This window comes from Schistocerca gregaria, chromosome 1 (assembly GCF_023897955.1).
Source record: "Schistocerca gregaria isolate iqSchGreg1 chromosome 1, iqSchGreg1.2, whole genome shotgun sequence".
In the NCBI taxonomy this organism is placed as follows: domain Eukaryota; kingdom Metazoa; phylum Arthropoda; class Insecta; order Orthoptera; family Acrididae; genus Schistocerca; species Schistocerca gregaria.
The window spans coordinates 879,616,254-879,631,729 of NC_064920.1; the positions used below are offsets into that span (position 1 = coordinate 879,616,254).

The 15,476-nt window shown below is 43.2% G+C and overlaps 1 protein-coding gene across 4 annotated transcripts in view; it reads right to left on the bottom strand.

Moving 5' to 3' along the window:
* The window catches only part of LOC126273423 (lipid storage droplets surface-binding protein 1), a 154,606-nt gene extending 142,508 nt beyond the window's left edge, over window positions 1–12,098 (bottom strand). For 3 of the 4 annotated variants that reach the window (XM_049977008.1, XM_049977001.1, XM_049976993.1), the window contains exon 1: window positions 11,914–12,018. The gene's annotated coding sequence lies outside the window, so the exon portion shown is untranslated. Of the gene's footprint in view, window positions 1–11,913 lie in introns of all 4 variants that reach the window. The other variant, XM_049976978.1, reaches the window with a different exon arrangement.
* Between the last annotated feature and the right edge of the window lie 3,378 nt (window positions 12,099–15,476).

A 15,476-nucleotide genomic window follows, 5' to 3' on the forward strand; every position in this document is an offset into this window, starting at 1 on the left:
AGCCACGACGTTAAGAGTCGTAGGGACAGTCAGATTCATTTTTACTGAGTTTTAGTAACTGCAAAAGTTCCGTTCTGAAGACTATACGATCAATATGCTTTCAACTCCAGCCACACGTGCAAACGTTCAAAAATGGCTCTGAGCACTATGGGACTTAACATCTGAGGTCATTAGTCCCTAGAACTTAGAACTACTTAAACCTAACTAACCTAAGGACATCACACACATCCATGCCAGAGGCAGGATTCGAACCTGCGACGTAGCAGTCGCGCGGCCCCGAACTGAAGCGCCTAGAACCGCTCTTCCACCGCGGCCGGCTATGTCACAGTAGCAGGACCACTTCACTTACCGCCAGTCAAAAAACAACGTATACACTAGCAATTTCATGATTGTATTGTATTGCATGTTAACTGGGGGCCTAGCAACGACGGAGAGGCTCCGTCCCCGCCGCAGCAGCAGCAGCAGTGCTCCACAACGGTACGACGACTACCGCAGTCCACTTCACCCCTCCGCCGGCCCACACTGAACCACTCTTTCAGGGTTATTGTGCCTTTCGGCCCCCGGTGGACCCTCCCAGGGAACGTCTCACACCAGACGAGTGTAGCCCCTATATTTGCGTGGTAGAGTAATGGTGGTGTACGCATACGTGGAGAACTTGTTTGCGCAGCAATCGCCTACATTGTGTAGCTAAGGCGAAACAAGGGGAACCAGCCCGCGTCCGCCGAGACAGGTGGAAAACCGCTTAAAAACCATCGATAGCCTGGCCGGCTCACTGGACCTCAACAAGTCCGCCGGGTGGATTCGTGCCGGGGACCAGGCGATCCTTCCCAGTCCGGGAAGCCGTGCGTTAGACCGCTCGGCTAACCGGGCGGACAATTTCATGATTATATTCTGCGTGACGGCTGATTTGCTTGATTATTTCAGTCACGTTTTTCTATGACGTACCGTCTTTAAAAAGGGAAATGAAATTAATTTACCGAGAAATTCTAATAACTTGCACACAAATCATAGCCGGCCGCGGTGGTCTAGCGGTTCAGGCGCTCAGTCCGGAACCGCGCGACTGCTACGGTCGCAGGTTCGAATCCTGCCTCGGGCATGGATGTGCGTGATGTCCTTAGGTTAGTTAGGTTTAAGTAGTTCTATGTTCTAGGGGACTGATGACCACAGATGTGAAGTCCCATAGTGCTCAGAGCCATTTGAACACAAATCATAATCCTGAACTATTCGTTTGAGAATGAATGCATTCAGATTATAAATAGCTTCGACAGCAGATAGTTTGTAACATTTTCGCTGTTCGTAGTAGGCTTCAAGGATATTCTGGATGTTAATAAGTACGATGTTGAAAAGCCACTAGACTTTCTGAAAAAGGACAGAAGTTTATAGATCTGGCCGTTCTAGGCCAGTCAAATTAATTCGAAGTGCTAAGGTAAGAGATAGGTGAACTTTTTTCTCAGGATGGTTTGACTTGCACCGGTTAGTCTGAAACATCCTATTGACATATATCGTAAGCTTTTGTTTAAACGGAAGGAAGACTGGGGTCGTGCAACGTTGATTGAACAGAGATGGATAAGAAAATTACCAACTGTCGTATTTAATGGGCCATCCCTTCATTCGCTTCAAGATATTCAGAACTATAGGATTCCTAAACCAGTAAGAGCGGACAGGGATATTAGCGCTGGTCCCTCCTAATATAAAGGGCGATCAACAAGGATGCGTTTGAGAGCGTTGATGCAGCGTATATGCAACGTAGCGAGCCGCCGATGCGGGTAGATAAGCATCGACATGTAGGCAAAGGATCAGTGTGGTATTCGTGTCTTTCCGACGTGCATGCGGTAGATGCGGAAATGTCCAAACATGACCAAAGTCCTGTTATCCGTTTCTCGGCTCCAGAAAAACAAATACCAGTAGACATCCACCAGAGAATGAAGAATGTGTGTGGAGCAGCTTGTCTGTCAAAAACCATCAAGAAGATCAAGAACCAGCCATGTGCTGAAAAGATGATCTTCACCCTGTTCTCTGATTGCCGTGGCCTACTGCTTACCGATTTCAAGGAACCAGGTGTCTCCATTACTGGGGAACCGTATTGCGCAACGCTGGAGAAATTAGGCGTGCAATTAATTTGAAACGTCCCGGGAAACTGCAACAATGTGTGTTGTTTCATGATACCGCACGTCCCCATACTGCCGAAACGCAGAAGTTACTCCATCTCAAGCGGGAGACACTCGAGCACGTGCCCTGTCGCCCTGATCTCTCCCCATCGGATTATCACGCCTTCGGTCACTTAATAAAAGCCTTGAAGAGCTGAAGGTTCCTGTCGGACGAGGATGAGCAGCAGGCATTTGCGGACTTATTCACCCAGCAGGATAAGGTGTCCTGCCAAACGGGTATCTTCAACCTAGTCCGTCAGTAGGATTATTGCCTCAGTGTTTGTGGCGAAGCAAGCTGGGGCATTTTTACTTCCCCTCTTGCTTTGCCATCTGCCTCCTTAAAGTCGTTTCTTCACTTTTAACTAATTACCATTAACATACGTGAATATAGTCTTGTATTTCCATAAAAGAGAAAGTTTAGCCCTCCGTTTTAAAGAACATAACACCAGATGTAATTTTTTTCCTTAGTTTTATGGATGTAATTGATTTCTAATTTATTTCGACTATTCCTAGTTAATACTTTCATTATGGGGTGAAATCAGTGATTATTTCGTAACTTAAATTCTATTGTTGATTTATAAACAAATATAAGTCTATAATATTTATAAACGTTTGGAAGACGAAACACTAGCACTCTAAGTATTTATTTGTCTCTATTCGAAAACATGTTAGCAAAACCAGCCCTTAATTAATTCCAAATAATCAACGGTTTTGTCAAAAGTATTGTTAGCGTAACTATATTTGTTAAGTTCATGATTTAAACAAATAATTCGGCCTAACTCTTGTAGTAGAAGAAACTGTTAAAAAGACGGAATTTATCGATGTATTCAGTTAATTTAATGAGTTAAGTTTTAATTGTAATTTCTGTAAATTTAACTCTGAACAATGTGTAGCTTCATTACCTATTATTGTGAGGATAAACAAGGGCCCGATTTTTGATCCCGAGACAGTCAATCCATGACCGAGTTTCAGACGAGAAATCTGTGTTGGTTGGAACAACAACAATGCTTCAACTTAACTGTGAAATAAGTGTAACACAATTAGGCCATACGTTAAAAAAATGAAAGTGTCTCCTCCATACGTACCTTTCTGTTCTTCAAGAACTGTGAACTTTGCTGTTATGTTTTTTACTGCTCGCAGATGTTAAGTAGTCAACTATTGTAGCAGTATGCAGAGGTTTGCCGGCAAACTATTAATGAGGCTTGTGGAAAGTTTAAACAATAGTGCCCTGGTCATATATAACTGTATTATTGGGGGGTTGTGAACAGTGAAAGTAAAGTACTGTGAAACGCAAATGTTCACCTGTTTTCTACATCATTTAAAGTAGTCGGTGTTGTACTTCCACAACACATTTTTCAGTCAGTGTAGCAACGCAGTAAGTCGACACCGAGGGCAACAAACGAAGAAATAAGGAACGCGAACTTGTCACATGTTCACGGAGATTTTGCCTGATTGGCATACCGATTCTGGATTGTACGGCCTTCGAATAGAAAGTTTTTGATCGCCACTTACAAGAGTCCAGTGTCTCAACAACTTCCTCAGCTCACTTATTCCCTTTTTTTGTGCAGATTATATTATTGGGTACCGTGAGATGAAATTCCTTTTTACAAATAATCCTAAAGCTAAGCTCTGGTCGTCAGTCCCCACATATACATTTCTAGAGGTCAAAGTCGTGTAAATTTCCTACGACACAGCGGAATTTATATTGGTGCATCCGGCATCTGATAGGTAATAAGACCTGCTCGTAAAATTGTAATAGCCACCGAAATAAACTATGTAACAGAAGAACGTAGAAGATGTACCAGGACTTATTACAAGCATGGTTATTAGATGTAATAGAGACTGAGATAAGTCTAAAATACTGCCACTGTAATTAGTAGCTTCTGCTAAGCGAAAAAGCGCACCGGTTATGAACAGAAGTGGGTTGGTGGCTCAGTACCTTCTACAGCCTCCTCTTTCATGTACCCCTACATTCCGTGGAGTAATTCAGGCTGATATCGGGATGGTTTATTTAACAAACACACGGCTTATTTTTTTCTTGCAACTTTGTCGAAACGAACTCCTGCTCCGCCTTTGATGTTTTTGATAATTGAACGAACACCAGCCCTCTTCCTCTACCTACACCAGTGAAAACAAATACCACTTTACAAAACGACAAGAATTAGCTACAGTCACAGATAAGGAGCTGACGATTCTGTTCAGTAGTCAATCATTTCAAGTGTACAAAACTTTCAAGGTCGAGACAAATTGCTGTAGTATTCGACGCAGCATCTAAAAAAAAGAAAAAGAAAAACGTTTCAAATGCTAACAGCCAACGCCCAGATATCAGCAGGAACAGAGCCCGCTTTGTGCCTTGTGTGTGTGTGTGTGTGTGTGTGTGTGTGTGTGTGTGTGTGTGTGTGTGTGTTTTTAGAAGTGTGTTCAGTTATCAAGACTAACATACCACCTCCAACTCTTCTGTCAACCATATATTCTACCGTTGCCTTAATTAAATATAGTGAAGTAGATATGTGAAAGACTAGGTTATTTAACAGTAATATGAAATGGCATTAAAAGTAGGCTATAACAGTAAATTCTAAAGAAAAAAACAGTTATCTCTTCCATAATCATAGCTTAGATTCCATCAGATAATGTAGTGCTATTCTCTCGGTGTTGGCCCTTTCATGCTAATAGAAGCCAGCTTGCTCTCTGATATTATAAAATGTAGCGGTAACGTTAATGCGACCGCTCATGAACGTAAGCCTTGGAAAATACATGAAATCGATTTATTCCTTATTTTTAAGTATATAAAAGAAACAGAGGCAGGTTAGGATAAGATAGTAAAATATTTCCTCTGAAAAACGACTGCTTCTTTGTATTGTGACATTGTGGATGAGTACTAGAATTTTAGTTGCTTTATTGGACTCACGCCTTGCGCTGCAGGACCTCTTTTTCGATGGAATCAACGGAACAATATCGATACATATTATAAATATATTTACGGCACGTATGAATGTATGTTGCACATCTCCTCCTAAATCACTTGACCAGTTTCAACCAAACTGTCAGGTAACCATTGCTGTGGGAGTAAGAACCACCCACAAACCATAGTTCAGGGGATATGACGTCAAACAATTAAATGAGTGAAAAAATGCCGCATCATGCACGAAGTCTTAATACCTACAGTCGAGTCAATTTACAGAAACGCCTGACAGGGACAGATGACCCCACTGTTTAGTCCCGACCTCCATATCATACAACCAAGTAATCCCAGACACCTGGCAGCGCTTTTGGCGGCTTTCAGTTGCAAAGGGCAAACGGCCGTATGCCGAAACCAACAGTAGTCCATAGAGTTACGAAGAGGCCTTGATATAGAGATGTTTACAAAAACACGTTGCAGACACGCGAAACAGCTACGCTCAGCGTAGAGAAACTTTCCGGGATACTGTACTTACACATTTGTAGATTATGCACATTTCTTTATATGATTTTAATAATTTCAAAGGTCCAGAATGAGATTTTCACTCTGCAGCGGAGTGTGCGCTGATATGAAACTTCTTGGCAGATTAAAACTGTGTGCCCGACCGAGACTCGAACTCGGGACCTTTGCCTTTCGCGGGCAGAGGTCCCGAGTTCGAGTCTCGGTCGGGCACACAGTTTTAATCTGGCAGGAAGTTTAAATTTCAAAGGTGTTTTCACACACACATGGAAATGTAAGTTTTACTATGGTTGGTTAATTGGCTCTGAGCACTAGGCGACTTAACTTCTGAGGTCATCAGTCGCCTAGAACTTAGAACTAATTAAACCTAACTAACCTAAGGACATCACACACATCCATGCCCGAGGCATGATTCGAACATGCGACCGTAGCGGTCGCTCGGTTCCAGACTGGAGCGCCTAGAACCGCACCGCCTAAGTTTTACTATATTTCTCTACAAACACAATTCATTTTTTGTGTATCGTATTTATTTCCTCCTGTATCTAATACCGAATTGGCAAAATGAATACCTGGCAAGCCGGGTTTGTCGTCATGAACCATTTTACATCAGTTGCTCTCTTCCACACTACTTCGTACATTCGGGCCTTTCGACTTATCCATCAGCTTTGCCCCTGTACGTTTTCTTGTCAGGCAACCAGCTGCCATCAGATCGTCATGTCGGGCCTAATCTTGAAATGCAGGAAAGAACAACCTCAGCCCATCTAGCATCAGTTCGCCTGGTTACACATCTCCTGCCTATCTTCATTTAATTTTAAGTCTTCCATTCTAGTCAGTTCCACTATACAATTAGTCATTTGTCTGTCTGTCTGTCTGTCTCTCCTAGTATTTCCCAACCAGCGTAGCTCCGTCGCTCGTTGTTCAGCCCTCAGCTTTTCCATTAAAAGGAGCAGCTCACGGGAAAATTACGAACTATCTATCACAGGACATTTAAGACATTTTAAGAGTTCCAAAAATTTTCATTAATGAACCCCTTTTTCAGTGGGTACAGATACACATCGGCGTAAGAATCCGGGGACCAGCTTACCAAACGCGTGCAAAGACTCGCATTGTGATTACTGTCGACAGCTTGCAGTTATTGCGAAAGAAGAATGGTCGTCGATACGTAATGAGGTCACTAACTTTATAGGAACGTAGGTCTGGGCTATCCAGCTACACATTCTGCACCTCATACCCCATGATTTCTTAGTTCAGGTTTTAAGCGGAAGGAAATAATCTCCATTAACAGATTAAAAATTGTCTACCTGGTTACCAACAAAACGATACCCCTGTTAAAGTTAATGAAAGTGTATCTAAAGATGACATCATGCATTTTACATCCAAGTGTATCAGATATAAAAAAGAAAAGGATAAAACACTACAAGGAACTCAAAACTGTTGATGACTCTTCAAATCGCTCAGTTCAAGTTCTCTGAATTATCAAACCATAAACTAATCAGCCCAAATGTTGTGGCAACATACTTAACGTTTTGTTTGTCCATCTTTGGAACGCAATACAGCAACTATTCTGTGTGGCATGGATTCGACAAGTCATTGATAGGTTTCGGGAGTTTTTTGCACAGAAATCTACGCACAGGTCATGTATTGCCTACAATTACTGGACCGGTTGCTTGTGGGCGCGAAGCATGCAGCCAAAAGGATCCCGGATGCGTTCCATTGGTGGCCAAAACAACAACTTGAGTCCACTACAGCGTTCAACAAATCACTGTATCAAGATTTTGACCACGTGACACGGCCAGTTATCCATTTGGAAGAGACAGTCAGCGTCGGAGAAGACATTATGCACGAAAAGGTAGAAGGTGACCCTCAGTAATATTCACGTAGTCCACATCTGCCATGGTGGCTTCGATTACTCTCACACGTACCTTGGAGACCCAGGTGAATGTCCTGCATAGCACAATACTGTAACCACCAACAGCGTCCGTAGCGCGGTGCAAGTTCGGGCAGCTGTTCGACTGCATGACGGCGTATGCAGACTCGATCACTGACCTGATGTGACAAGATTCGTGATTAATTCGATCAGGGTATGCGTTTCGACTGATCCGCGGTTCAGGCTCCATGATCCAATACCCAGTGCAATCATTAGTGCCGGTGTCTTTGGATAAGCATGGGAACACGGAAAGCTCATCTGCTACGTTCCCCCTCGTTGAACAACGTGAGCTGAATGAAGTGCTCCGAAACATTTGTGCCTGCACAAGCTTTGTAGTCTGTCGCCCCATCTCCCAAGGATCGCCGTCTATTCTACTTTACAGAACGAGTAAGCCTTCGTTCTGAACGTTCTGTGATGAGGCGTGGACATCCACCATCTAGTCGCCTACTTGTGGATTCGCCGTCCTGTAATCATTTTCCATAGATGCTCATAACAGTACTCACGAACAGTTACAGCTTCGCTGTTTCTGAGATTCTAGTCCCCTGCTATGGGGCCATAACAGTCTGTCCCTTGTCAAAGTCGCTTATGTCAGTGAATTCCCCATTTGCGAGCCGTATCGGTGCTAGAATGATTCTTCATTCGTTTCTGCTGCGCTTTAATACACTGGTGCGCAAGACTTAAGGACGACAGTAAATTTCACATGTATAACTACCAAGTGACAGCTCGATGAAACTTTGAGCAACATAAAAAGAACTGCGACAGTATAGTACAAAAGTAATTGAAAGGAAGACGCAATGGGACGAACGAAAATGAGACGTTTATTCCAATAATAATTACACTGAAGTCACCGCGGCTCATGATGGCCCAAGGGCATTACAAACAGTGGGACATGGTTCTTAATAGAATACGTGATTAATACGCACGGCAATGTATGCTCGCAACGTGTTTCCATGCTGCCCACAAATTTGTGGAAGATTTCTTGTGGCAGTGCGTTCCATTCTTCCGCCAGCGCCGTTGACAACTGTGGATGGTCGTTGGTGCATTCGGACGCGGTGCTATACCTCTCCTCAACGCATCCCATAAGTGCTCGATGGGATTTAAGTTGGGGGGACGTGTAAGCCAGTCCATTCACCGAATATTCTCTAGTTCCAGGAACTGCTCCACCTGCGTTCTTCGATGCGGTCGCGCATTGTCATCCATGAAAATGTAGCCAGGGCCGAATCCACCCTAGGGAAGATGCACGTAGGGAAGTACAGTGCCGCAATAACGTTGACTAGTGAGTGCAACTTCTTCAAAGATCTGTAGGTCTGTAAACGCATGCATCATTATGCCTCCTAACATAATAGCACCTAGATCACCAAAACTATCATGTTCGACAGTGCTGGATGCACCCTCGAACGGCAGGAGGTAAAGCACGTAATTCACCCAGGAACATTGTCGAACATGATAGTTTTGAAGGACCAGGTGTTATGTTTGGGGGGAAGGGGGAGGAGGCATAATACTGCACAAATGTATAGAGCACCGAATGTTTGAACACATTACGCTCACCAGTCAAATTTTTGTGACACTGTACTCCTTCCCTTTCCTTCAAAGCTGCATTCGGTCCATCCTTATGGATTGACAATGCGCGACCGCATCAACTTGCAGAGTCTTTATATTCTTCAAAACATAGTGTTCAAATGTTACTTTTAAGAATTTCGCTACGTTCATTTCCTATGTATAAAGTTGCCACAACTTTATTTCACCTCCTGTTTATGAATCTTGTACTTGAAATAAAGTAGATATAATTACATCAGTTCTCACAAAAATTCCTGGTGATATGTGTTGCGATGCACGATGATCATTAAATAGGAGAAGGAATAATGATACTTCGAATCACGCTTCAGTAAATGTATTTTATTCCTGTAGAATGTCAATGATAAACAAGTCGTCGTCTGATTTGACAAGAAATAGACAGTCTACAGCTGTCTTCTGCAGAATGCAGAATTTCCTACAGTTCGGTAAGAGGGCTACTTTAAAAATCTGTTTTTCAGTGTAAAATCCGTAGTATGACGAAGTGAGAATGCCACCTTTGGTAAAAATTGTCTGCGGAAGGCAACAGGTGGATATGAATCACCTTTAAAAAAAAATCCGTTTGATACTGGTTATTCACTATGCGATTGTGATGGTTCAATCAGTAACACATGTGCTATGTTACACTATGTACATTTTCAGCTCGTTTGCATTATGAGTTTCTCGTCGGATAGCCACCCAAGAATGAACTACATTATACTTACAAACTAAGTTATGTGATATAATATGACGTAGAGAAAATCTCACATGCTCCAAGAGCACAACATTATCGCTGACAAGATGCAGCCCGCTGTACATCGTTAATGGCAGGAAATGTGGGCTACTGACAGAATGTAATTAAGTGTTGATGTCAGAATGTTCATCTGATGACGAGCTAAGCTACTGCTTGAAAAATGTTGTGACTTATTAAATAAAGTAAAGCAGTTTTCCAACTCTGCGTGTCACAGTGCTTTACTAGAAATGGTTTTATTGGAGGATTGGAGGATTCCTCTAACCTACGAAGAGACTTACCAGCCAATAACAGAAGGAGCTACAGTTTTAGGAGGAATCAGAACCAAGAAGCAACTTGACATTTTTCATACGGGAAGAACTGTGCTAGAGGTAAACGTCATGTCAAAGGCCAGGAAAAATCATATGCCCAACCAGGGTTCGAATACCGAACCTCTGAATTCATTTATCCGCTAACCAATTTAGCGTTGAAACACACATTAAATATGAATAGAAATGTATGGTGTAGTTAGTATTAGCTTCATCAAAAAAAGAACAAGCTGTCAACAGTTACTGCCGGTAATGCTTGCGCACTGTTGTTTCTTTACGTTTACAGGCTACTCCCTCCTTAGGACTGGACAACGTTTGTGAAAGAGAAAGCGTCGCAATGAATGTTACTTAATGACGTTTTCCACATGATGCAGGTATCTAAACTAAAGAACTATAAAAAAAGAAATATCCACTTAGATCCATACAAGATTTCAAAGTGATGCAACTTTATGTAAGCGTACAAAAATGAAAAATTTATGCACTTCACAGAACACAAAAAGTAATGTCACTACAATATCGACGAGCCGGCCGCGGTGACCGTGCGATTCTGGCGCTGCAGTCCGGAACCGCGGGACTGCTACGGTCTCCGGTTCGACTCCTGCCTCGGGCATGTGTGTGTGTGATGTCCTTAGGTTAGTTAGGTTTAAGTAGTTCTAAGTTCTAGTGGACTTATGACCTAAGACGTTGAGTCCCATAGTGCTCAGAGCCATTTGAACCATTTGAACAATATCGACGAGTCGCGGTTGGAATCAGTCAACTCATACAAATATTTGTTTGTTTATCTATCCACAGGTTCCGTGGGACCGAGCGAGGCAGAGCTATTTTGTTGTGGAACTTGTAGGTACATAGCTTACAGAATGCTAATTACAAAATTTATAGACAAAAGAACTGAAGTAAAAAACACAATAAAATGGTGAGAGCGTTTATGAATAAGTGCATAGTACAGAGAAAAACTTCTCAATTACTCCTAAGTGCATATCGTTCCTCCGTCTAGTTTTCATTAAAAGAGTTTTGCAGTTTTTTTCTGACAAATTTCATGATGGAATGTGTATATACAGGGATGGTAGGGTATGGATGTGAAGTGGAATGATCACGTGGGTTCAGTCACAGGTAAAGTAGAGAGCAGACGTCATTTCATTAACAGAATAATGGAAAAATGCATACAAAAAACTTGCGTATCCCATCCTAGAGTGGTGCTCAGGTGTGTGGGACTCGTATCAAGCAAGGCCAATAGCGAATAATGAACGTATTTAAAACTAGGGCAGCACGAATGGTCAAACGATTGTTTGACTCACGTAAAAAGGTCACAGAAGTTCCGGAAAATCTAAATTGGCATCGCCTGAAGAAGCACAAAGTTATCCTGAGAAACCCTACTTCGAAAGTTTCATTAACCAGCATTAAGTGAAGAATCTAGAAATACATTTCAGCCCATCGCTATCACTCCCGTAGCGACCGAAGGACAAGGTCAGACTAATTACAGCGCGAGTACTCTCATATAAGCGGTGATTCTTCACACGTTCCATCACGATTAGATGGGAAGAAACCGCTGATTGCGCGAAATAAATTGACAATCAATGTGGTGACTGATGGGAGGGGCCGTAAATGCAGAAAGCCATTAAGGGTGACTTCTCTCAGCTGCTGCGCCGGGTGTCAACTTGGTTTCCGCGAGTAGCACAATGCTTAGTGCCCTCTGCTGTGCACACCGTTGTGGTTTGCACACTGTGTATGCAGATGTGGAACGCTCCACGGATTAGTTGGAGTGGTCGCATGCAAGTTTTGAAGCGCAGCGCGGATAGGTGAGCTTTGCTTACCGGCCAGCAGAGAGCAGTCGCGCACACCACGTCCTCAGCTCGGCGCAGCCACAGCCGAACTGAAGGAACGGTGCTGCGCGTCCCATCACACACTCACTCACACACACACACACACACACACACACACGTCACGTGGTGCCCACTGCTTGACGTGACGTGCCTTCTGAGGAGCGCGGCGTCACTAACCTCATGCTTCCAGAACAACGCACTCGGAAGCTCACTTGACAGATCGACGTTTTCGCAACGGTATATCAGGCTAACTACAAAACACTTAACTTTCAATGACTGGTCAGGTTACGTTCTGAAACGGGACAACAATAAATCACGCCTAGTACACATCACACTACCTCTGGCCTTGATGCAATTCGGACAGGAAGGGAGTCGACAAGTTTCTTCACATTTTCAGGTGAGACCACTCGTTGATATTGCGGGGATGTTCATTGCTACGTTTCATCCGCTGATCCAAATATTCAAAGAGATTTTCTATGGGAATAAGTTCGTGTGATTTAACAAACCAGTCAAGGTGCGATAGGATACCTTGACTATTCGTATAAACAGGAAGGCATACATGCAGTCTTGTGAACATAGATCTTCAATTCCTGTAAGACAGGAGTGTCTAGAGAAGGCATGTTCAATAGGCGGCTAGAATAGCACGAGTTCCTGAACAGTGAGCGCTCGCGTTAAAATGTGGCTGCCAGACGCCATTATTCACCGCAGGGGAAGTGTTAACTGTCTTCAGAGGAGTGACAACATGTTACATCGAACGTAGTTTTAAACTCACCAGTATGTACTTAATGGTGCAAAGCTTAAAGTTCCTCCTTTAAAATCGATGAAAAGTAGCATTATGGCTGGGTTAGGACTTTCTCTTTAAAGGTCAGACATCACAGTATCAATTTATAATACATCAGTGCAGGATGCTTAGCTACAGTTAGAACTAACAGACTCGCAATGTGACATGTAGCTGAGTGATGAGTATCATAACAAAATAAGACTCGCAGACGAAAATTTTCTTCAAAATAAACTTTCACAAATTTGCAGCTATCTTTGAACTGTGCAGTGTCAGTGGCTATCATGGATCAAGTGGTGCGGTTGCAGACATAATTTTCCGCATTAGATTGTCAGAGTATGCAGTACAACATTGCCGCTACGTGCAAGATAATGTTTAACGTGATAGCAAATATTATAAGAATACTATCTAAGTACCCAGCATTAACTGGGTATGTATTTATTCCAATACTATTAGTCCATCTCCTCTTCCTCCTCCCTCCATCTATTTCCTACTGCGTGTCCTACGGTCGCAGGTTCGAATCCTGCCTCGGGCATGGATGTGTGTGATGTCCTTAGGTTAGTTAGGTTTAATTAGTTCTAAGTTCTAGGCGACTTATGACCTTAGAAGTTAAGTCGCATAGTGCTCAGAGCCATTTGAAACATTTTTTTTCACCCTTCCCACTCTCTCTGTCTATCTCGTCCTGCCCACTCTCTCTCTCTCTCTCTCTCTCTCTCTCTCTCTCTCTCTCTATGTCCATCTCCTTCACCCCTCTCTTCTATCCATCGCCTCTTCCTTTCTCTGTACATTTTCCTCCCGCCTCTCTCGCTTTCTCTCTTCTTCTCTCATATCTGTGTCCATGTCTTCCTTCCCCTCCTCTGTCTATCCATCTCCTTCTCTTTCCTTCGCTCTGCACGTTTTCGCTCCAACAGTACTTCCTTCCAAATAATAAGTAACATGTGTACAAAGTTTGCATGAAATCTATCCAGGGGTTAAGGAGCTGCCCACTTACGCGCAACTCACATATATTTCACATGTGTTTAACATATTTCAAACGTATTTGTACACGTGTTTTAATCGGAATCTCGCTGCGTGGTTTGAGGCGCCTTGCCACTGTTCGCGCGGCTCCCTCCGTCGGAGGTTAGATTCCTCGGGCATGGATATGTGTGTTGTCTGTCCTTAGCGTAAGTTAGTTTAAGTTGCAATAAGTAGTGTGTAAGCCTAGGGACCGACGATTTCAGCAATTTGGTCCCGTAAGAACTTAACACAATTTTTTTATCGGAATCACAAGCAAATTTCGCCCTGCAGTTTCATTTTCACGCAGCTCAGCGTTTATGACGCTGTATCTCCTGAACTATACATCAGTCCAATATACCACAAAGTACCACAAAGAACGCTCTTCCACAGGGGTCTTTCTAGCCCCAATTTTATTTAACTTGTACAGCAGCGACGTAGTCACTACTCATTCTGTACAGTTTAGCTACGCCAGTGACCTAGCGATTGCAACTCAAAGCAATCCCTTTTGAAGAAGGTGAACAAACACTTACTACTGAACTAGAAAAGGTCGACTAGCGTTATCAAAAGTGGAAATTTTGCCCGAATCCTAATAAAATAGAGCTCATTCCACTAGACCAATAGAATGGCGTACAGAGAACTGGAGGTATTCTTCCGCAACAAAAAATTACGACATAGTCGACGACTCAAATGTTTGGGTGTGACTTTCGACAGATTTCTGACATTTAGGAAACACCTAACAGGACACAAGCTAAAATCGAGAAATAACATACTAAAGAAACTGGCTGGTGCTAGATGGAGATCTAATACAAACACCTTGAGAACTACAGCACAAGCATTTCTATACCGTGTCGCCGAAAACTCTCCTCCTCTTTGGAGCAGAGGCAACGGCTTGCCGCAGTGGTAACAACGGTTCCCGTCAGATCACAGACGTTAAGCGCTATCGGACTTGGCTAGTACTTGGACGGGTCACCGTCTGCCGAGCGCTGTTGGCAAACGGGATGCATTCAGCCCTTGTGAGGGCGATTGAGGAGCTACTTGACTAGCGACACCGGGCACGAAAACAGACAACGGCTAGAAGAGCAGTGTTCTGACTACATGCCATTCCGTATCCGCATCTGGTGACGCCTAAGGGCTGAGGGAGGATGACATGGCGGCCGGTCAGCACCTTTGAGTCTTCAAGGACTGTTCGGACGGTGTTTTTTTTTTTTTTTTTTTTTTTTTTTTTTTTTTTTTTTTTTTTTTGTCGTCTGGAAGAGAAATAGACATGCCAGCAAAGTGGATATTCGTCTAAATGATGTGACGAGGATCGTGACAATAACTGTTAAAACCACACCAACACCATGGCTGTCTGTACTGGCCAATATTGCCCCTCCAAACCTCCGACGACAACAATTAGTTACACATGAATGAATGAAACTTAATAGATCAACAGACTTACCTATTCGTGATACACTGAACAACTTATCAAACACTCGATTAAAATCTAGAGACCTAATCTGGGTGAACACTGGCCAACAAGCCGCAGAAAGCTGTAGTCTAAGAGATGAACGAAGAAACGGTGGACGTCCTCCATCGTCATCAGAAGTTGGGCGTCATAGATCCAACCATCCAGTCCCGGGTGTGAGTCAACCAAGAAACATATGGAGCTTCCTCAATCGTATCAGAATTGGCCATGTTGTGACCAAAACAACGCTATACAAGGTGGGAATTACTGATCACGGCCAATGTGGCTGCGGAACATCGGGACGAAAGACCTTCCAGACCCAACACCTACAGCAGT